Below are 22,216 nucleotides of genomic sequence, written 5' to 3' on the forward strand. Positions count from 1 at the left end.
GCCCGGGATGAAAGGAGATGGCCCCATGGGGGGATGTGACCCTCTGGGTGATCCCTGGCCAGCCCCAGCCTATACTTCAGTACATCCCCATGGCTGGGGGCTTCTGTGCAACCAGAGAACAGCTGGGTACCAATCCCATCCAGCCATCCACACATAGAATAGGACAGAACACGATAGCAGGGTACCACTGCCATCCATCCACATGCACATAGGATAGGACAGAACATGACAACTGGGTACCAATCTCATCCATCCATCCAAATCCACACATACAGCATAGGATGGAATAGGATAGCTGAGTACCCACCCATAGGAATATAAATACATATATGTATTTTAAGAGAAGAGTCCTTTACCATTTCAATCACACCACAGACTTAATTTCCATGCTGCACTTCTGACAGCACAAGGAGCAAAGCAGTACCACACTCCCGTAAGGCTGTGCTGTGTTTTGGGGCTGGCTGCCTCTCCCCACCAGGGTGGGACATTGCTTTCAGCCTGTTGAACTCCACAAACATCTGCAGGCTTTGGGAAACCCCCGAGTGCTGGGCTGAGCTGTGCCACGCAGCACCTCAGGGGTCGAAGCTCCTGCACTCCCACCCGTGGTGCTTTCAATGAGAAATTGCTTGTTGACGCACATGCTGCTTTGTGATTACCCAACTGCAGAGCAACAGATCCCACCGGCGTGCTGCAGAGCTTGGGAGTGAATACAAGAAGCAGGCTTTGCATCTTTTATATGCTTTAAACATCATCTGGAACGCAATTAATTCTTCCCACCTGCATGCTGGGGATCACAGGGTGCTGCAGTATTGATGGGTTCTTGTCATGAGCCCACCCCAGGATCCTGATGTTTTACAGGCAGATGGCTTGCCTCAGCTGAAGCCACCAGGTGGGACGTGTGGCCATGAGCCCCGTGGGATGGTGCCACTTCCCGTGGTGCTGCCCCACTGCTGGCACTGCTCAATGCACAGCAGCCATTGCCATAACCCGGTCAAGAAGCAGCGTTCATGAATTATTACAGCCAAAACCCAGCACAGAAGTTGCCCTGATGAACTCCAGGTGAACTTCCTTGCAACTACAAAAGGGATGAGGCTGGCTGGGTGCTCAGGTAGGGCTTCTGGGAATACTGGAGTGGTGGGAAGACTCCAGTGGCTTCACCCATACCAACCTGAGTCCTGAAGATGCTCAAGGTCACCTGAAGACCCTCAGGGTCAGGCTGGATAGGGATCTCGGTATCCTGACTGAGCTGTAGGTGTCCCAGTCCATTGCAGGGGAGTTGGAATGGGTGACCCTTAAAGGTCCCTTCCAGCTCAAACAATCTTATCGTTCCATGAGAAGCTACTTTGGACCAAAAGGCTCCCAGTGAGGGGCTTCCCAGGACGAGCACTGCCCTTCTGCTTGAGGGTGATAGAGATGGGAAGGATGAGGGCTTCTCCTGAGATAGGTGTCCCCTGATGGGCATCGTTGGCTTGGGCTAGTGCCACTGGTTCTCACTGAGTATTATGGGATGGGTTAGGTGTTCAGACCAACCCAAGCTCTTTCCTCATCCCATGGGGTCACCCCAGGGCCAGAGTTAGAAAATCTCCAGCTTCTCAATGTTAGCAAGCCAGGAGAGGGAGAGGAGGGTGGGAAAGAAAAAGAAGGGACTTTTGCAGAAGGGACACCAAGCAATCTTTCCCTTTCCTCATTCGCTCACACCTGCCCATTTCTGGGTGATGCCACCCTCATTATAAGTATGACCATACAGTCCCTGCTATGGCTCCATGCAGCACACAGGACAGGAAGCCTTCTGATGAGCTCCTGGTGGTGCCAAAGCCAGCTGTTGGTTCCAGTGACGCTGCATGGAGCTGGCAGCTCCATTGGGCAGGGCTTCAGCCAGTCAAAATGCATGTGGGACACTGCTAGAGGTTGTCTTTGAGTGTGTTTCCAGAGAAAAGCAGCATTTAACTGGATGAAAGCGGAAAGACCAATTTTTCTTCTCCTCTCAATAAATGTAAGTTCCACTTGCTCCCAAGTTGACCTAATAATTGTAATTCTAAATTAAATGTAAATGTATTGGCTGCTGGTAAAGGTCATCCCACAGAAAACGGCTGTGTTTGCCTCTTCTTCAAATGTATGAATACTAAGCATGTATAATTCACAGAATCATTAGCAGATAAAGACATTCCCCACCTTTGCTCCCTCACTCTTGAGCAAATCCATTGCATAAGTCAGCAAGCAAAAGGAAATCTGTTCAGCCTTACCTTCCATAGCTGGGTCCATCTGCCAGAAAAAAGTGCAGTGCTCATCGTGGCTTAGGATGTGGCAGAAGGCTGCCTGAGTTTGGGCACAGCTTGGGCTGTGACTGCAGGACCCATAGCTGCACCCAAAGCTCCTCTACCCCCAAGGACAGAAGCACTCAGCCCCCTTCCCACCCTGCAGTACCCACAGAAATAGGACACACACATTGTAAAAATTGCTCTAAACCAGAAAACAGGTGCCATATCATGGCTGTGCTGTTGATTCTAATTGCCCTGAGCAGCCTCACCTGGGACCCCCAGCTCTATATAAGCTCCAGCTCTTCCCTTCCTCCCCCTTTTCAGTGTGAGCCAATTGCTGAGGGCTGGCTAGCAGGGTGGTTTATCAGTGTTGCCTCTGTCCTAGGCACCAAACCATAGAGCTGAGCTCTGTAACAGTGCTAACAGCCCCTAGTGCTGTGATAATATCAGGGCCTACTGACAGTATCCAGAGGATAGAGCAGGAGTTAATGCCTCCTGTTGTGCCTGGGCAGCAGTCAGTGAGCCAGGAGAGCAGAAGTCAGCTCTGGGGGCAGGTAAGCACTGGCTGTAGTGGGTGGTTGGGTTTCAGAGGTGTTCCTGCTTTTGTGCAGGGGTCTGGGAAGTGATGGGTGGTTTGGGTCCTTGTTGCTGTCTCAGACAGAGCTGTGCCTGCCCCAAAGCTCATGGGATGCTTTCTTGCTTCATCTCCCACCTTGTTCTACATTGAGGAAAACCTGAGTGCTGGTGGGGACTTTAGCTGGCCGGATTCTGCCAGGTGCTCTCAGAGGTGGAGAGGTGTGCTGTTGTCATGTGTTCCACTGAGCCCCTGTGAGGGCTCATTGTAGGAGGTGCCAACCTAACTTCCCCAGTAGCAGCTCCCCAGGCCTTGCTAGGTGCATCTCCTACACGCTGAGCTCTGTCCTTGAGCCTTTCTGCAGTTGCATGGAGGGAGGCGGGAGGTGCCACCGTCCTGGGGAGGTGTTTGCTCATCCTGACGCCTTTATTTGCATGGAGGCACTTGGGGCTTTTTGTTGTTGGCTGACTTACTGTGTGAGTTCTCAAAGCTGTGGTACTGAATTATAAATTGAGACACTGTATTCCATGAAAGATTGCTCTTTGACTATAGGCAGCATTATCGAATATGGCAGTCACAATAAATGCATGCTATAAAGCCTAGCTAAATATGCTCTGCAATCCAAGATGTGCAAATCAAGCAAGGAGAAAAATAACTGTAATATTTTTTTCCAAACAATTCCAGAACCTTGGGTGATGATTTTGTTTAGCTTTATGCGTTGGCTCCTTGGTGAAATGCTCTGGCAGCAGATAATGAAATGACCTACTTCTGCTGTCTTTGCTCATGACAACACATAAATTAAGAATTATGCCCCTTCAAATTAAACTTATTGTTTTTGTGGAAGCAGGAGCCCAGAGCAGGGCTGTGTGCTGGGGGCAGGAGCTGGTGCTGCCCGTCCCCTGGGGCTGAGCTTGGAGGATGCTGTGCCCATCAGCTCTGTCTCCTTGGGACCTCTTGGGGCCTCGGGGCCAAGCAGTGATGCTTAGCCATGGCTTAAGTAACTCTCTGGGTTTAAGCAAAAGCTGACTTGAAAGATCCTATAAACTGGTATCGCTTAGAGCAAATGTTCAGGGAGACCCTCCCTCTTGATGGGGATTGCTGTGCCTCTGCCTGCATGTGGTGTGTAATGCATTGTAATACTTTCTGACCAGGTAACAGCAAAGGGATGCTTGCTTTAATTGAATTTTAGATGGGGAGCACAGTTTACAGCCTATGGGGCTGGGACTTGGGGTGGAGCGGGGGTCTCTGAGCTGTGATGGGGGCACTATTGAGCCAGAGTGTGGTTATTTGTTAAAATGACATCTGTGTGTGGCTGCTGCTGACTTGGAGCAGAGAAGCTGGGTCAGGACAAGGTTGTTTAATAACACTGTGTAATTTCCTGAGGATGCTGAGGGCTGGGAGGAAGGAGCGAGGTCCAGGAGCGCTGCATGCAGGTGGGGGGGCTGGAGAGCTGGGATGGCTCTTGCCTTCCCCAAACACACTCAGTAGCCTGTGTGGTCCATTACGAAACCAAGTGCTGTATTTCCATAAGCAGAAAGCTAAATATAGAGCTCGTTGTGCTCTGTTTCTGCACCCTGGGGGCACTTTCCACATGTGCCTGTCTGCGCTGGGGCTGTGAGCGAGCGTGGGGACGTGGGGACACCTGGAGCAGGATGGGCCCATTGGCTGGGGATGGTGCTGAGCTCCTCCCCCATGGGCTGCAGCTGTTCTCCATGCTGATGCCACTCCTGAAAATGTCTTATTTAGGGCAGATTTTATTTTACAAAGCAGACTGAGGCTCAGTCTGAGCTGAGCTGCCTGGTGCCCTTCATTTGGAGAGGTGTGCCGGTAGGCTGATCGAAGGTGCGCCAGCCTCATGGCTTGATTTTCTTTTCCCTTTTCATGGCAGATTGATTTTCCTGCCAATGTGCTCTCCCCCAATGAAGTTCCCATCAGTGCTAAGTTCAGGCCCTGCTTTGTTCTAATTATTGCTCTCCCCACACAAAGTGAGTGAGGCAAATCCTGTGGTCTATTTTAAGGTGTAAGGGAGATGATAACCCTGCACAGCTGGGGAGGCTGTAGGGAGTGTTGACTCAAAGCAACATCTTCCCTCCTCCACTTTCCTTTTTGCTGGAAAGCCCCTGGGAAAGTGATGCCCACTTGTTGATATGGAGCTGTCTCCCTGGCAGGAGCTGTTTTTCCCTGGGGTCTGGGATAAAGCCAGGACCTGCATGCTGCCCAGAGGCTGTGCGGAGAGGGGCTGGCCTGCTCCAGGGTCACTCCTCTCCCAGGCTGCACAGTGGGATTCCAGTCTTGTGCTGTCCTGGTTATCACTAACTCCCCAGTGCATTTTTTTTTCCCCAGAGATCTTTTTGCTCTTGCCTGCACTCAAAGCCTCCCACAATAACATTATGCAGTAGTAATGTAAACTCAGCCACCCAAATTCCAGGTGAGATCCTTGCAGGCTGTACTTGGAGCCGTGTCTCAACCAATAGAAGCGTATCCCTTCCTCCATCCAAAGTCAACTACAGAGCTGATCCTGTAAGCCACTGCAGCTCCATGCCCACCTGAGCATAACTCCTCATGGGAGGGCAGCAGGTGGGCTGTGGTACTGTCATTGTGGCATTGCCTTGCCTGTCAGTGAATGGGTCTTGTTTTGGGGAATACAATGTAAGAGATATTGATAAATCCTGTTGTGAAGTTGGGAGCCAGGTGTGGTGTGGAAGCTGTGATGACTTGTGCAGCTGGGATGCTGCTGTGGGTGGGAGGCTCAGTGCTGGAGCTCCACACTGCTCTGTAGGTATAGGAGATTCGGGCTGGGAGATAGAGCCATGAGGGCTGAAAGTGCCCTGAAACCAAAGCAGCCCTTGTATGCCTGGAAAGAGGTCTCGGGGCTTGGCCAGACCCTAATCCTGTCCTGTCACTTGGTACCACTGAAAAGAGCCTGGTGCTTGACCCCTGCCTTTTGATAAGGATTGGCTGGATCCCCTCTCAGCCCCAGCTGAGTTGGAGCTCATCTGAGCTGAGTGCCATTTTTCAGTTGAAATGCTGTCTCACTCTGAAAGTCCAACTGTAGACAAAAAGGCTATTTCGGAGATGGCATTTTTACCAACTACCTCAAAATGTCTTAAAATAATCCACCAGGAACATGGGAAGGCTCAGACTGGAAGGAGCACTGGAGATTCTCTATGCTACCCCCAAAGCAAAGCCAACCTGGGCTGGATTTGCCTCTGAATTTATGCTGGTTTTTTTGTTTTGTTTTGTTTTTTTTTACATCTTTTAGTGCAAACCTGATTTATTTTCTATTTGAAGCAAGCCCCAAAATCTGATCTCCATCAAAAAAAAGTTTTAAAAGTTTAAATATGGCAAGCAGTTGAAAAGATGGGTGTGAACATAAGTACTTCAACATCGAACATTTGCTGACCTGTCCTGGATCCCTTTTTAGGGACACCTGTCCAAGCTGGGAATGCCCTGCATGGGCTGTGCCTTGTTGCCTTGCCCCTGTCCCTTGCAGAGCTGCTGCCACGAGCACAGAAGGCTGAGCTGAAACTTCAGAGCACTGAGTGTGGAAGAGGCACCTTTAAAGGCAGTTACCGGTGTGTGCATAAAACCATCTCTGTTTTATTACTCCCATTTTGTTTTTCTTCCTGTTACTAATCTCATTATGCTTAGGAGTGTAAATTTAGGTTGGCACAAATCTGTATTGCTAAAATATTTTACCTTAAGTTCTTCGAAGCTCTCTCCATCTGTGAGGATAATGCTAAGTATTAATTAACCAGCTAATCCTATGCAGCGCTTGCAAAACATAAAACACTATGTGGAAGCCAGGTCCAAAGCATGATTCTGACCTCATAACAAACTTTGGGGAGAATGATTCAGGCACTGTCTGTTCCCAGACAGCAACTCCTTGCTGCTCTGTGAGCTGCTGATTGATGTCCCAAACCCAGAGCCGTGGCTGACCCAGTGCTGAGCCTTTGGCTGGCAATCATCTGCATGGCATCTCTGCAGGACGTGGAGGCAGAATGAGCATTTTGGTGTGAGTTCTGCTTATGTCCTGAACTACTGAACCAGGTGGAAAATGCCTCTTGTGATGGCATGTGGCAACTGACCTCTGCTCCTGCACCCACACCTGCAGTGCCAGGGCCAGCAGTGATCCCAGGGTAGACTTGGCCACAGCTCTCCAGTTTGGAGAGGAGATATCAAGTCAGAGTGCCCAGCTTAGAGAAACCTGTTTTGCTGTGGGCTGTGGTGGGCTGCTTGGGTGTCCCATGGCTGTGGGACCCTGGCTGTAAGATGAGCACAGCACCTGGCCCTTTGTTTGAGGGCATTGGGCTGTTCCTGAGGGGATACAACCTTTTGTACTGGAATGATCCAGAATTCACATCATGTCACTAGGATCAGAATCTGGAATGCTATTTCTAATTAAGTGTTGCTCTGATATTTCAAATTTTCTCCCAGCTTCACAGTATTCTGATAATTGCAACCTCACTCCCGTCCCTCTGGCTTTAATTTGCAGCCCATCACAATGCTGGTTAGAAGAATCAATCTTTAAGGTCATTATCTTCATCTTTTTCCCAATATGTTCTCCTGTAGTTTGACCAAATCATTGTGTTCTTCCTTCAGATCTAGGTTTTTGCCCTCTGTGGCTGCAGGAGACAAATGACCCTTGGGTGAGGAGCCATCCCCATGGCTGAGCACTGCTGGCTCTATAGGGCACAGAGCAAAAACGTGCCCCCAAAGCATTGATCACTGCAGACTCTAATTAAGGCACACTTCTCACTGTGGCTGCGTGGGGCTCTGTGTGTATTTGAGCAATGCACTGACAGCTCTGGGTGTTATCTCCTGCTTTGCTTTGTCCCACAGAGTATCCTCTGTGCTGTAGGTGGGGATGAGACCACAGTCACACTGATGAGAAGCTTGTGTGGCATGTGGCCTCTTCCTGGAGGGAAAGGAGGAAAACCAATTTAGGAACCTTAAGAATGAAGTCTCAAGTGAAGTATTTACTTTAACACTACTCCTTATCCCTGTTCCTCTTAGGCGAAGAGCTTTTACAGCCCTGTTTTGCTGCCGTCTGGATGGCAGTAAGGACAGCAATAACTGTCTTTTGAGGGGCAGAAGGGAAAAAAATGAGTCAATATATGCTACAGAAACTGCTGCTGTTCTTCTTGGGGCCCGATGCCATTTCCTGAGGCTGAAGACCAGAACCTGTGCAGCACTGGGGCAGCTGCTAGCCCTGCTGTGCCTTCACTGCCCTGCAGATTCCACACGGCGCAGCATGCTGCTGCCTGCCCTGTCTCAACCCTGTGCTTGCTGGCACTATGTTAAAGGATTCTATTATCCCCTTTGCAGAGGTTTTCCTTCTCCAAATGCTCTGGCTTGCTCTCTGCTCCCTTGCACTGCTGTCCCACAATTAACAGCTGTTTCCCTCCACTTGCAGACCAATGCTTTCATTGCCAGCTCCTGGTATGCTGGACGTATCCACAGTTCTCCCAGTGATGCCTTCTCCTATTTCCAATTTTTGCTTCCTATTTTTATTTCCTTTTATCTCAAATCCTTTTTTTCCCACCCAGAAATGATCCCGCCAGAGGGTGATTCCGTCGGTAATATTGCTTTTGCATTTTAGACTTTTCAAGGACTAATGAACTTTATTAGATTATAATGAACTTATTACTCAGCGCTGCTGACCTGCTTTCTAAAGAACTTGAATTATTATTTGGAACAGGCCTGTTGAGGGACTGCTTTTTTCTTTTTGCAGTGCAGCGTTGGGCTCGTTAACTCTTTGGATTTCACTTTATTTGACTTTGGTTATCTGAAGATCACAGAATGGCCCAGGTTGGAAGGGACCTCAAGGGTGATGAATCTCCAACCCCCTGCCACATGCAGGGCCACCAACCTCTGGTTAATACCAGCCCAGGCTGCCCAGGGCCCCATCCAACCTGGCCTTGAACACCTCCAGGGATGGACAGGGCATCCACAGCCTCTCTGGGCAGCTGTTCCAGCACCTCACCACTCTCACAGTGAAGAAAGATAAGATCCACATGGAACACAGCAGCTCTGTGCTCTGAGGTGTATGGGCTGCAAGGACGTGGAAATCCAGCCTTTGGGGGATGTACCAAAGCTGTTGGCTCCCATCTCTGGCTTCCAAGGCATTGCTGTGTCTTTGCACCATGGGAGGTTCTTGGGGACACTGAGAAATGTTCCCTGGCCAAGTACTGAAAGTCTTGAAGCTGAGACGTGGGCTCAGGAGGTGCTGGAGATGTTCATGATGCAATCTCTTATGCTTTGCTCCTCTGGAAGAGGGATTGATCAGCTTGGATGAGAGGAGATCAGGGGAGATCTTATCACTGCCTGGAAGGAGGCTGTGGTGAGGGTGGTCTGCGTCTGCTCCCAGGTAACAGAGATAGAATGAGAGGTGATGGCCTCAAGGTGTGTAAGGGAGTTCAGGTTCGGTATTAGGAGACTTTTCTTCTCTGCAGGTAGTGATGCAGTGGCACAGGGAGGTGGTGGGGTCACCGTCTCTGGAGGTGTTCAAGAGCTGTGGAGGTGTGTCACTGAGGGGTTTGGTGGGGCAAGGCATTGTGCTGGTGTTGGCTCACAGCTTGCTGGAGCCCTGTGCTCAGCTCTGTGGGATGTGGCAGCAGCAGGTGTGGAGAGAGGAAGCATGGACAGGAAAGGACCAGCATTTCCTTTCTATTGCTTCATTGTTGCTTCAGTGCAAGTCACTGGAGGAGAGGCAGGGAATGGTGGATCTATGCCTCGGAAATTCCCTTTTTAGGTAATTTCTTGCTACTGGAGGGAGAGGCCGAGGGGGTTGGGTGTTCCAGAAGTCCCAGAACGAGACAGGACTTCTCAGCACTCGTGCAGAGTGAAGCTGGAGCTGGATGCTCCTTGCAGAGTGGGGTGGGGTCTGAGCCAGTGGCACGGGATGTTGGTAGTTGAGCAGTGGGGCGGGGATGCAGGGCAGGAGGGCAGAGGCTAGCACTGCTCGATGTGCATTTGTGGATGAATATTGCTGGCAATTATGATAATGGTCAGGATACCCAAACCTGACATCTTCCTCGTGGATGATGAATAAGCTGTCTGACTCCCGTACATTTTTTATTCAGAACCTCAATGCCAGCTAATCCGGTGCTCCTGTGCTAAATGCTAATGAGCAGCGTGCTGCCTGCCGCCCATACTGAGCAGAGAGGCAGCTCTTGGGATCAAGAGGGTTAAGTATTGAAATTGTCTCGTACATTAAATAATTAGTAGACAAACAGATTGACTTCTCGAGCCATCACCAGCCCCATCTGTTTCCTGTGTGCTTGCTCTCCCTTTCCCTGACGGATAATTGGGCAGAGCCGCACTGCATTCCTCACCCCTCACCTGGGCACGGCACAAGGAGAAGCGAGGCTGCCCCGTGCCCAGTGGGGAGCAGCCAAACCCCACACGGGTGGTGATGGAGCAGTGGAAATGCTACATGCCCAGCCCTGCGCACAGCGCTGCCGCCGGCCCCTTCCAGCTGGAAGAGAAACCGAGGGCAGGGGCCCAGGAGGAATAATTCCACTGCGCTTCAGCCCGGCTCACAACAAAACAGCACGGAGCACAGGCTGCGGGCCGGCCGGGGGGAATGCTTTGAAAGGCCATTTGCTGCACAGAGATGTTTCTGTAAATGGTCCAGATGGGGGCTTGAAAGCTTTTATTCCTTTATTTCCTTTTCGGTGCTGATGCTCGAAGGTTTCCTGTAATTGCTTCCCTGTTTTTACTGCTCTGCAGCTTTCCTGAAATATTTTTTGTTTTAATTACGATATTGATTTAGATACAGTGCTAAAAAGACCCCTGAAAAAAGTTAATGAAAAGCAATTACCAAGGAGTGCTCTAATGGAAAGGAGCTGCGTGGGAGCCAGCCTGGTCCTTGCGGTTATTGGTACAGGTGGGCCCCGGGAAGGGGCACGTGGGCTTGCATGTGGCAAGGCTCTGCCCTCCATAAGGCTGTGGGGAGGGGAAGTTGTGCCCAGACCTCTTGGCAAACCACGTGCAGGTGCCCAAACCTTGCTCAGCCTGACTACCGGGGTGATGCGAGGCACCCTACTGCCCACCCCATCAGCGGCCACCCCTGGTGGCACCAAGCTGTGCTTCTTGCTCTGCTCTCCCCCGCTGGATGCCACAGGGTGACCTTTTGTGCCGTGTTCTGATTTTTTTTGTTTTTGTGAAAGGGCTCCCATAAGGCTGTTACCATGACAGATCGCTGCTCAGCGACGTGAGTGTGACGTGGGCTGTGGAAGAAAGGAGGCATTGAGAGGCACTGAATGTTATCTTGTCAAGGTAATAAAAGAGATGAACCTTAGGCCTGCCATGGAGAAGTTGACTTTTTTCTAAAATATGACATATTGCTGGGAAAACTCTATTAAGAATTTTTAAAGGTGAAAACCCTTCATCCAGTGGACTCCTGAGGAAGGTTCTTTGGCATAGGATATATAAAGAAAGACTTTGTCCTCAGATATTCCAGCATGAAAGGGAAGTCCTATGAATACTCACCTGATTAATGAGACAGAGGACTCATAAATATGCCGGAAAACCCACAATGTCTGGAGATGAAATAGATGCCTCGTTGGGATGCAAATGTAGGGATCCTACAAGGTGGTGCTCACAGCAGTGATCAGGCTGAGATCAGCCTGGAAAATACCACGCCAGTGTTTGCACAGAAGTTCCCAGGGTGTGCAGCAGCAGGCGATATGCTGAAATGGATCCTCTGGTACAGCCTTTGCTTTTTCCCATTGCATTCAATCCCATCACTGCAATGGGTGTGTATGTGGGTCCATCTGGTTCCATCTTGCAGTGCTCTGGAGGATGCTGAGTACATGATTGCAGCGTTGGGCACGTGTTTGCTGGGTGCCACCTCTGGATCCAAACTGGGATACGAAGGAACACAGAATACCAAAATGTTTCCACGCTGGTCATGGGGATGTCATGCTCAGCAGCATGTTTTCATGCATGTATGCAGGGACAGCATGGGCTGGGGGATCTGCTGTGTCAGCTCCCTGCCCAGTGGATCTGGCATTGTAGAATCACAGAATGGCATGGGTTGGAGGGAATACCGAAGATGATCTATTTCCATCCCCTTGCTGAAGGCAGGGCTTCCAACTGTTAAATTAGGCACCAGATCAGGTTGTCCAAGGCCCTATCCATCCTGTTCTTCAGCACTTCCAGGGATGGGAAGCCTACAGCTTCTCTGGGCAGTCTGTGTTGGAACCTCAGCATCTTTTCAGTGGATGCCATGGTTCAGTGCAGGTCTGAAGAACAGCTAGTAATGACTGCTGGAGACAAAGCCCTCTGTGCCAACCCCGGATTGCTGCTCTGTGGAGAACACCTGGCTCAAGGTGTGGGTGGCAGTGGTTGGGGGAGCCCACGGCAGTGGGGGGACTTCCTATACTCAGTACCACAATATCTCTGCAGTGGGAATGCTCAGCACCACCAGGGGTTGGGATGCACTAGTGCTGTCATCAGCTACCTGAGCCATTGTCATGGAAACGAGGAGCTGGCAGTAAGCAACAGGAAGCATCCCAAAAAGCAGCCTGCCATGGTTGTGCTGGGAGATGAGTCAAGGTGATGCTGGTGCTTGACACGAAATGGTGCTGAGCTCAATGCACTGAGGACTGCGGGGACAGAGAGCACAAACAGCCCACCCTGCTGGAATCCTGCATGGCTCCTGGGTAAAGATTGGGGATCACCTTGTTGCTCCCCACTGCATCCAGCCTGGGATCATGCTGGGAAAGGAACTTGGAGCAACTTGGGCCACAGTGTTCACCAGCAGAGGCTTTGTATGGTAAGAGAATGTATAGCAATTTCCCCATATAATCCAACCAAGACCCAGCCCCTGGGTCATCTTCAGCTTTATTACGGGCTGGGGAAATGCCTGCATCCATGCAGATCCTCTGAGCAGTTTTGGGGTGGAGAGGTGCCTTTGGTGGAGGGCCTGGGGGATAAAGGGGAGGGCATCTCTGACCACTCTCTGTGCACTGAAGAGATTTTAAGATTGGATGCTTTGTTACATGATGTGATCTTGTTCCTGAAATGTTAATCATTGAAAATACAAGTGGCTGGTGGTCACGCTCAGCACTCTCCTGCTCCCACCCACTGAGCTCCGTCCCCACATCCCTCCTGGGCTCTGGATGACGGATGGCTCTCTTCCTCACTCCCTCTCACTGATCCCTCTCTTTTTGCTGGGTACATTTGCCAGCAGCAATGCCAGCTCTTCCCTCATGAATACCAGTGCATCAGCCCTGCGAGGAGTGTTTCAGCTCAGCGGCTCTGTGTGTGTCCCCAGGCAGTGGCAGCTGGTACTGAAGGTGGTGGCCCCAGGCTGGCAGCGGTGAGTGCCACTTTTCCATGCACAAAATGCAATCAGCATCCAGCTGCTATTACCAGCTCTGCTTGTTATTGATGATGGCAGCTATCACACCTCTATGCAATGTGGACTGCATCTCTCAGCCCTGCCCTGAGCTCACTGCTGGCTTGTCCCCATCCAGACACCTCCATGCATCCACCAGAGCTGCTTTGGGATTAGACCTGTGTCCTTATAACTTGCAAACATAACTGTGCAGCCTTCTGGGGCTCTGAGATGCACAGGTCCTGTTTTGCACAGTGTGTTGAAAGGAAAGTAATGTATGTCTCCAGTTTAATGGTCTAAAAGTCTGTCTTGTGCAGAAAACCCAGAGTCCCCAAATCCATTTTCATTTATAACATCATGAGCAGTTCTACTGGCAGTGGTTTTTCCTTCATTTATTTATTTATTGGAGGGAGAAATTCCCCATCCTAGCATAATGCTCTTGCTTGGATTGAGTGGCTGAAATTTGGAGTTCTGAAGCTCCAGCCCTGTGCTCAGCATGCTCCCCATGCCCTGCGGGGTGGTGCATCTCAATGGGTAAAGGTAGAAAGGCAAAGCAGCTGCCAGAAAACAGAAAGAAGCAGAGCTCACCAACCAAACCCACAGCACCTTTGGCATGAGCTGTGCTGAAAATCCAAGGGGAGCGTGTGTTGACCCAAAGGGTGAGCTGGTACTGAGCAGGGTCCCAGCCAGCCCTGCCCATGTGGCGGTGGTTGGTGCAGGGCTGCTGGAGGAGCAGGGAATTTGTCATCGTGTCGGTGACAAATGGCTCTGTTGAGTAAAAAAATGGGTTATTGATTTGTAAGCGGAAATGTGGGTGAGATGGTGCCTGCTGTGCCCGCTGCTCCCAGCAGCACTGGGGATGTGAAGGAAGAGATGCAGCCAGCTCCACTCTGCTGCAACCAGCCCAGCAGAGTCCTCTGCGCTCCTTCCACCCCAACCAGGTTCCAGCAGAGTGCTGTGAGAACCCACATCTATGATACGCCCAACGTCAGGGGCTGCACTCTCACAGCCTTCTCCTTGGAAAGCAGCCTGGGTATCTTGTTGTCCTTTTTTTTCTTCCCCCTATGTTTAGCTGCTGTTGCTTTACCCCATCACACCTTAAACAGCCCAAGTGCAATTAATCACCGTTTGCTTCTTTGTGTTTGCATGGGATTCCTGATTCGCAGTAAATCCTGTGGGGGAAGAGATGCAATTATGAAAGAAATGCCTATTAAAAAGAACTATATTTGCCATAAAAAATGTCAGGACAATCATCCTTTAGCTGTTTGCAGCATTGCCAGCTGCGGTATATGATCCTGGCACTCCAGCCAGGCTGTGGGGAGCTGAACAGGAGAGCAGGATGGGGCAGCACACAGCTGGAAACCAGAGGAGGGATCAATGATTTGCTGTCAAGCGAAAGGATGGATTGAGCGACTTTCTGCAGGAATCTGCCCTTGGTCTAATAGGAGTCAGTGTTTTCCCTAACGATCTGAATGATGGAATATTCACTGCTATGTCTGCAGAGGGTTGAGACGGGAATAAGTGCTGCAGTTGCAGAGAAGGAGACTTCTCATGGCCTGTGCTGGGTGCTCTGCTGGGGGCTGCAGGGGCTCTGCCACTGAGTCACACAATCATAAATGTTGGAAAGACCTCTGAGACCATTGAGTCCAAACTCCAGACCATCCCCACCATGCCCACTAAGCATGTCCCTCAGTGCCACATCTATGCACTTCTTGAATACCGGTGGGGTGGTGACTCCACTGCTGGGCAGCCCATGCTGGTGCATGACCACTGGAAGGGAAGAAGAAGAGTTTGGAGAAATCTTTCTGGAGGGATGGAGCTCACTTACTGAGGCAGGGCTGACCCTCAGGTTCTTCTATCCTCAACTCCTGTGAGTCTGCATTGTTCCAAAAGCAGCATTTCATCTCCTCTGACTTCTAGGGAAAAGTATCTTGTCACCTTGGAAGCCAATCCTGGTGCCTTCATCTCAAACGCTTCAGGAGGCCTTAACCCAGCTCTTCCAACACGGGGCAGAAAGGGGAGAGCCTGCAAACTCAGCCAGAGCGGGCTCAGGTTTGAGCAGCCTGACTCCATGGAAAAACATTGGGTTTCTAAGCACACCAAGTCTGAGCGATGTTATTGGTATGAAATGAGAATAAATAAATAAAAAAAAAATCCACCCATTCCTCTGGCAAAGACAGCTGGGCATTTGGAGTGGCGGTGTTTGAAATGCAAAATGTACCTCGTTGGAGAGTTGTTTGATGCCATTCATCTTCCGCCGCTTGTTTGCGGTGCGCGGCGGTAAGGCGTGCTTTGTGAAAGCGCTCCGGCTGGCTCGGAGCTAAGGAAGAGCGAAGGATGCTAATATCAGACGTTTCAATCCCCACTGCAGCCTACATTGCTCAGAGCAAGATGACTTGCAAACATCTAACACAAATGAGGAAGATGAATCGTATTCAAGGTCAGGCTCTATGCCAGGAAACTGATAGAGGCAAAAGCGGTTAATTGCTTTAGATTCCAGCAGCCCCCAAACGTGCCCTGCGTACAGACATCCGCGCCTCGCGCTGCTGTGGACCTCGCCACCCAAACCGGCAAATAAAAGAGGAAATGGAGGTGCTTGTCGTGATTTTTAATGTCAAAATTAGATTCACTGTTGCCTTATGGTCTCTGTAATTACCAGACATCGCTCATCGTTTTTCTCAGCTCAAGGGATACTCTGTTATTGACCTCACTGGGAAGATATAAATACATTACTGAATGGAAATATCACCGTTACTGTTGTGGGAAGGTCTGCACCACGGCTCAGAGGACCCTGAAATCTTTATCTCAGTGTACCTACAGCAGAGAACACCTGATACTGTTGGTGCGATAGCAAACCAAGAGCTTTTAGAGGAGAAAAACCTATTACTGATTATTAAAGTGAGCTGCAACAGCGAACCGTGAGCTGCCGGAGGAGACAAACAGATAAGAATCGATCAGCACAGCCCTTGATGGAGGTGCTGGGGGCAGAGCAGCCTCCTGGTCCCAGGATGATGAGGCCGCCAAGCTGCTCAGGACTGCAGCAGGGCCATGGGGTCAAAGGGTGTTTCCCAGGATGTGATGAGCATCAAAGGCAAGAGGAGGCTGGCAAGGCGCTCCTATGGAGCTGTGCGTGGTGAAGCTGTGGATTGAACTTTATGATGGTAGGATGGTCTTATAGAGCTGTGCATGGAGCATCATGGTGGTAGGATGCTCTTACATAGTGGCTCACGGGGTATGGTGGTGGTGGGGTGCTCTTGTGATGCCGTGCATGGAACATTATGGACACCCTCCAATGTAAGAGTCCAGCCCAGAGCCCAGCTGTGCAGGGGGATCACTGCAGCCTGTGTTTGCAACTCCAGGCAGGGATGCCCATCTGTCAGCTCCCCACTGCTGGCAGCCCTGGGGATGCCTGAGTCCCTCACCCCTCAAGACACAAGGTCCCAGCAAAGCGCTGCATGCCATGGGGAGGGCTGTCCCACGCCCACACTGAGATCCCAAGAGCTGGGAACATCTCTGAGCCTCCAGGCAGGGGATGAGCTGTCCTTGTCCACAGCAGTCACACGCTTTGCTTTCTGGGTCCTTGGGCAGCCTCTGAGTAAATAGCAGTGCTCAGCAGGGAGACCTCCTCCCAGGGATCCACATTCCTTTCTGAATGAGGGATCATAGACCACTGGGGCTCCTGAGGCCGCCATCCCACCAGTCCCTCTTATCCCTGCCCTGTTTTCCTCTCAGTGAGCATGGTCAGAGCTCGTGGACCTGGGGAGGTTTCTCTCCTTTCCCTTCTACGCAGAACCCCCCTGTGTTCGTTTACTTGTACCCAGAGCTGTTGGAGTTGGAGAGAATTGCTGCGAAAAAGAGAAATGGGTCCTCAGCTTGGGAGAGCTGAGAAGCCCATGGGATGTCTGAGGAACGGAGGGGTGAGCAGCCATCCCATGCGGCTCCCAGCCCGTGCTCTGCTCCCAGCTGGGTCCCTCCAGCCCTAACTAGGACGTGGTGCATTGTGTGTCCCTGCAGGGAGCACCACTGTGCCAGTGCCTGCACGGCATGGCGCCCGGCCCTGCTGCAAATGTCACGCCAGTGTCTGTAAGTGCCCTAACATATTGGAGATCAGCGGCGAGGGGAGGGAAGATGACCTTTTGCATTTTGCCCGGAGCAGGCGAGGGTAATGCAATTATAATTTCGTGTAATTCATCTCCTGACGCTGCCATGGCTCAGAGTAGCGCAGTGAAACGTGGGACCCCGAGTGTGGCTCCTGGGCATGTCCCAGCTGGGGCAGCATCCCCGAGCCCTGCGGTGCTCATCTGTGCCCAAAACTGTGCCGGGTGCAGCTGGAGCTGTGGCACAGCAGCCCAGGGCACAGCACAGCGCATGCACAGCAGCTGTGTGGCACCGAGCAGCAATTTGTCTCTCTGCTGCGGGGCTGTCCTGTGCATTTGGATCTGCCCCAGCACAAAGCATCCTCCTGGCAGAGGGTGTGAGGGGCTGTGACCCCCCAGTGCTGGCGCTGGAGAGCCGCACCTGCTTGACGTTGTTTTTCATTGTTAACTGACAGCATTCTGGTGGTTGGGGATTTTATCCCCAGTAAATCCTCCAGGAATCCCAAACAGCGGAGTCAATCTTGGTAAGATGTGTGACAATGGAACCAGACCTCATTTTGCTGAGTTTGGTCTGTGGGTGCAACACTCCCACTGCCCACCAGCCTCTCCCAGCACCAAATAGGAATCACACAACATCTAAAGGTGTTTTGCTGCTGAGTGATGAAACAGAAACCAGCAGAGATGAAAGGGTTTTGTTAATAGGAGCGGCGTGGAGGAGTGCATTGTGGCAGGCACCACTGGCATCTGGAAGCTGTGTGCTCCTGATTTTGGATAGGTTTGTGTGACTGGGGGAGTTCTGGGCAATGTGAAGCTCCGAGCTGAAATCTCATGTAGGCCAAAGAGGCGAGGATTTGCTCAGCCCCTACTGCAGTCAGGGGGGACGCAGCAGGGACATGGCCTGGGGATCACATCACTGCATGCATTGTGCACCGTGTCTGCAAAGCACAGAAAAATGATTCTGTGCAGGAGAGCCAAGGAAGCTCCTCCATCAGCGCCGGGTGGTGTGGGCTCAGTCAATGAGAGCGATATCCTGAATGCCAGCCTCTAATCTATCTCTTCACGCTGCCCTTTGTGCTTCCCATGGATCCTCCACAGCACTCATCTTAAAGGTGCCAAGAAATACATCTTCTCCTTTTAAAAACTGCCCCATCCTTGGGCAGAGGAAACAGAGATGGCTGCTTTCCATGCACAGGGATGTGTCAGCCCTCTGCCCTGGTGGGAGGCAATGGATGTGAGGACGGATGCTGATGGACCTGGCAGGCAGAAGGTCGTTTCCAACCTCAATGATTCCATGATTCTGTTCTCAGTGTTTGGCTCCCAGTGTTGGGATGGCCCTCACTCACAGCTCTCTCCTTCTTGCAAATCCGTGTCAAATCCCAATGCTTATATCTGGATTTGTTGACTGCTTTTGGAGTAGCATGAAGGGAAAAGCAGAAGTTAAAACAACACAGCACCTCCCAAGTATGGATTGGATGTAGTAACTACCTTCTTATTTCATAACAGAAAAGAATGTATCCTGCTTATTTTGGAAGCATGGATTTTCTACGTGAAGAATGTGAAGGCGTTTCTCCAGTCAATGCCATTTAATTGCACCACGAAGAATTAAGGAGCAGAGCTGAACCCCCTGCTTCCCGCAGCTCTCTGCTGAGGACAGGACCTGTCTGTACCATCGCTGCCCCACAGGCCCCTCTCTCCTTGTCCCTGTGGGGCAGGGATGTAACCCCCAGCTCAGGCTGCCCATGCCCTTAGGCACGCACAGTGCTGGAGTCCTCTGCCCTCATGTTTTCTTCTCCATCTGTAGTGGTCCCCAGAACCACTTGCATGGCCAAGCAAGGCCCACCTGGCAGTGCAGAACACCAAAGGGCTCTCGGAGAGAGGCAGAACATTTACATTCACAGCTCTGCCAGAGGTTGGGGATTTATCTCTGTCCTGGGAGGGAGCCTTATTAGAGGCTTTTGGGTACACGCTCCTGAATAATGAGGACAATCCTGTCTCAGGAAGATAAATCCCAGTATAATGATGCCATTGTCTTTCCTTATTGTAACTCTCTGTCAGCACCTCATTTAACTGCTGTTTTACCCAAAGATTTTGACAGCCTGCTTTAGCACAGGAAGGATAACACAATGCTTCTTAATTGCCACTAAACCTAAAATTAACGCTGGGCTAACAAGCGTGGCCCAACTCACTGGGGCCAATGGGCTGAGCATGGAGGGCTTCTGGCACAAGGCTGCCAGAAACACAGACATCACCCAGTGCATGCACACAGGAGGAGGAGCAGCAGGGAGAGGGGAGGAGGAACCGGAGGGCACAGGGCATCAGGGGGCCCGCTGCCCTCGGGATGCAGCAGCAGCAGCAGGCACCGCAGCTCTGGGCAGCTCCCTCGGCAGCTCCCTCCCCGTGATGTGACACTCTGTGGGCGCTGTAAGAATGAGCTCGGTTATTCCCTGGAAAAGAGAAAACTCATTTATTTATGAGGCTGTTTGATTTCCTTGCGATGCCTCATCTAGCAGCCCCTCTCCATTAGAAACCCTCTCAAGCTATGCTAGAGAAAGCCACATCTTATTATTTAAATTAATAAAGCAGCTGCAAATTTTTACTTCATTTTTAAAATACGGCTATAGAAAATATCCTTCCATGGACCATTTTTCCCGTAGTTTTCTTCTGGAATATTCCTAATTATGGCCATTATTAATTTTAACGACTCACCCGTCATCAATTCTACAGTCATTTGTAAGTGTCCTGCCGCTGACTTTAAGAAAAAAATTGCAAAGCAGCTCCCTCCCCCGGCTGCCTCCTTAATGAAACCTGGGATTACTTAAGGAATTGGCACTTGGCCCCAGCGATGCAGAATTGCCCGGTCCTTGGTCAGAGCCGGCCCTGTCCACCCGCTGATGGATGGCATCATTCAGAGCTTTTATAGGCACAGTGAAAGAGGCCAATCTGTCCGCGCTGATAAATCTAAATCTTGTATCATATTTCATAGCCCTACCAGACGGCGGTGGGAAGCCAACGTGATGCTGCGGCGTCCTGGGGAAACGGCTCCTCTGGGGCAGCACCGGCGTCCTTGGGCGAGCTGCAACGTCAGGAGGGAGCAGGGCAAGGTCGGAGTGGGAGCTGGGAGGAACCATGAGGTCACCTCTCTGACCTCTGCACCAGGACAACGTGTCTAGAGGAAGAACTCCCAGCTGCACATGGGCACCAGGCAGCATGGGAGCCCTTCTGTTGGAGAAGCCACTCCTGGGGTCCCTGGGGCTGCTGTGCCCAGGAGTGGGGGCTCACCGGGGTCCTGTTCCCTATAGCACCCAGTGAGAACCATTTCTCCTAATGGTACCTAACAGGAGGAATGATGCTGCTGCTCTCCTGGTGCCATGAAACCAGAAGCCAGCAGGTGCCTCCCTGGCAACTTCGGTTATATCTGCATTCACTCCCCTGGTTGGAGAGCCCAGGTTGGGTCTATTACCAGCGTGTGCTGGCAATACAGATAACCCCTTCCAGCACCCCATGCAGCAGCTGTGCATCCATCCTCCTTACAACACCTGGTATATTTCCTCTGGCAGGGCTTCATCTGCAGCCACTGCTGCAAGGGTTACCCAGGCTGGCCAAAGGCAGCACGGAGAGGGCTCAGAAACTCTAACTCTGTTCCCAGCAACCAACAGACTTGCTTGAAATCTGTGGCAATGCTGAAATATGGTTTATTTTTGAGCGTTTTATTTCTGCTCTTAATTTCCACTGTGCTTGGGAGGAGGGGAGAATGCTAAAAGCATTCAATCTCCTGAGGAGCCCATGAGGATTTAAAAGGTGTTTGCTCTTTACATATGCAAGGTTTAGTGATGATAGCTTGAAATGTGAAAAAACCCCACATTTCCTCTTTACTGCAACTCTAACCAGTGAAATATGGGCCGGCCAGCAGCTGCCGCAGCCGTTTTATCCTCCGATTTACTGCTCTCACTTCAAGCCCAGTCCTGAGAGCCCAGCTCCCTTTGTACCACTTTTCTATTAGTGCTTTTTATTTGTGGCCAGGAGGCAGGGCCATGCTGCGTGCCAGCGCTCTGTGCTTGCCGAGCTAAGCTGAGCCCCTGGAGCATGGCACTGCTGCAGCTCTGCGTGCTGTGCTGGAACAGATGGGGATGGGACAGAAACAGCTATGGGATGGGGATGGGACGGGGTGAGGATGAGACGGGATGGGGATGCTCCTGCTCATCGCATCCCAGCCTTTGCATGGCCATCCCCTCCAATCCCCACCTCTGCTCCCTTGGCCGTGCTCCCAGTTCTCCCAGTGCCTGCAGAGCGACGCCAGCCCAGGTCGCCTTGCACTCAGCCGAGGGCACTTAATCACTGTCTTGGTGTGATGGAAATACGAGCTGCTCCTGTGCCAGTCAGGACACGCTCTTCGTGCACGGCCAAAGATGAGCAAGGAGCCATCCGAGCATGAAATAGTTGTCAGGCTTCCAGAGGGTCACAAGATAGATGGATTATGAAGTGAAGACTCCCACAGATCTCAGATGATCAAATAGAAAGGCTGCAGGAGAAGATTGCTTCAGCTTATTGGGTCCTGGGAGCACTCCCCTGTGCTCAGAGCTGGGCTGGAGCACAAAGGCTGCCTGGTTCCACGGGGCTCTCCATCAGCTCTCTGGGTTTGCCCCAGGTTCAGCTGTCACCATACAGAGCTCGCACATCTCGGCCACCGGCATGATCTTTGCTGTTCCCATCTCAGCTCCCAGAAGCAGGCAGGCTTCATTCCTGTGCCACGTGGAGCAGGAGCCACCCGGAGTCAGAGCACTTGAAGAACCGGAGATCAGGGTTAGGGGACGTATGGAGCAAGGTGGAGAGGAGCAAATGGGATCAGCTGCTACAGGTCTGCTGCAGAGGATTGAGTGCCTGCAGGTTTGCCATCCCTCTGCCATGCTATGGGACATAGAGCTGCCAATTCCCAGGTCCC

Source organism: Lagopus leucura, unplaced genomic scaffold (genome assembly GCF_019238085.1).
Source record: "Lagopus leucura isolate 7727_CA_CO unplaced genomic scaffold, USGS_WTPT01 Super-Scaffold_100027, whole genome shotgun sequence".
Taxonomy (NCBI): Eukaryota; Metazoa; Chordata; class Aves; order Galliformes; family Phasianidae; genus Lagopus; species Lagopus leucura.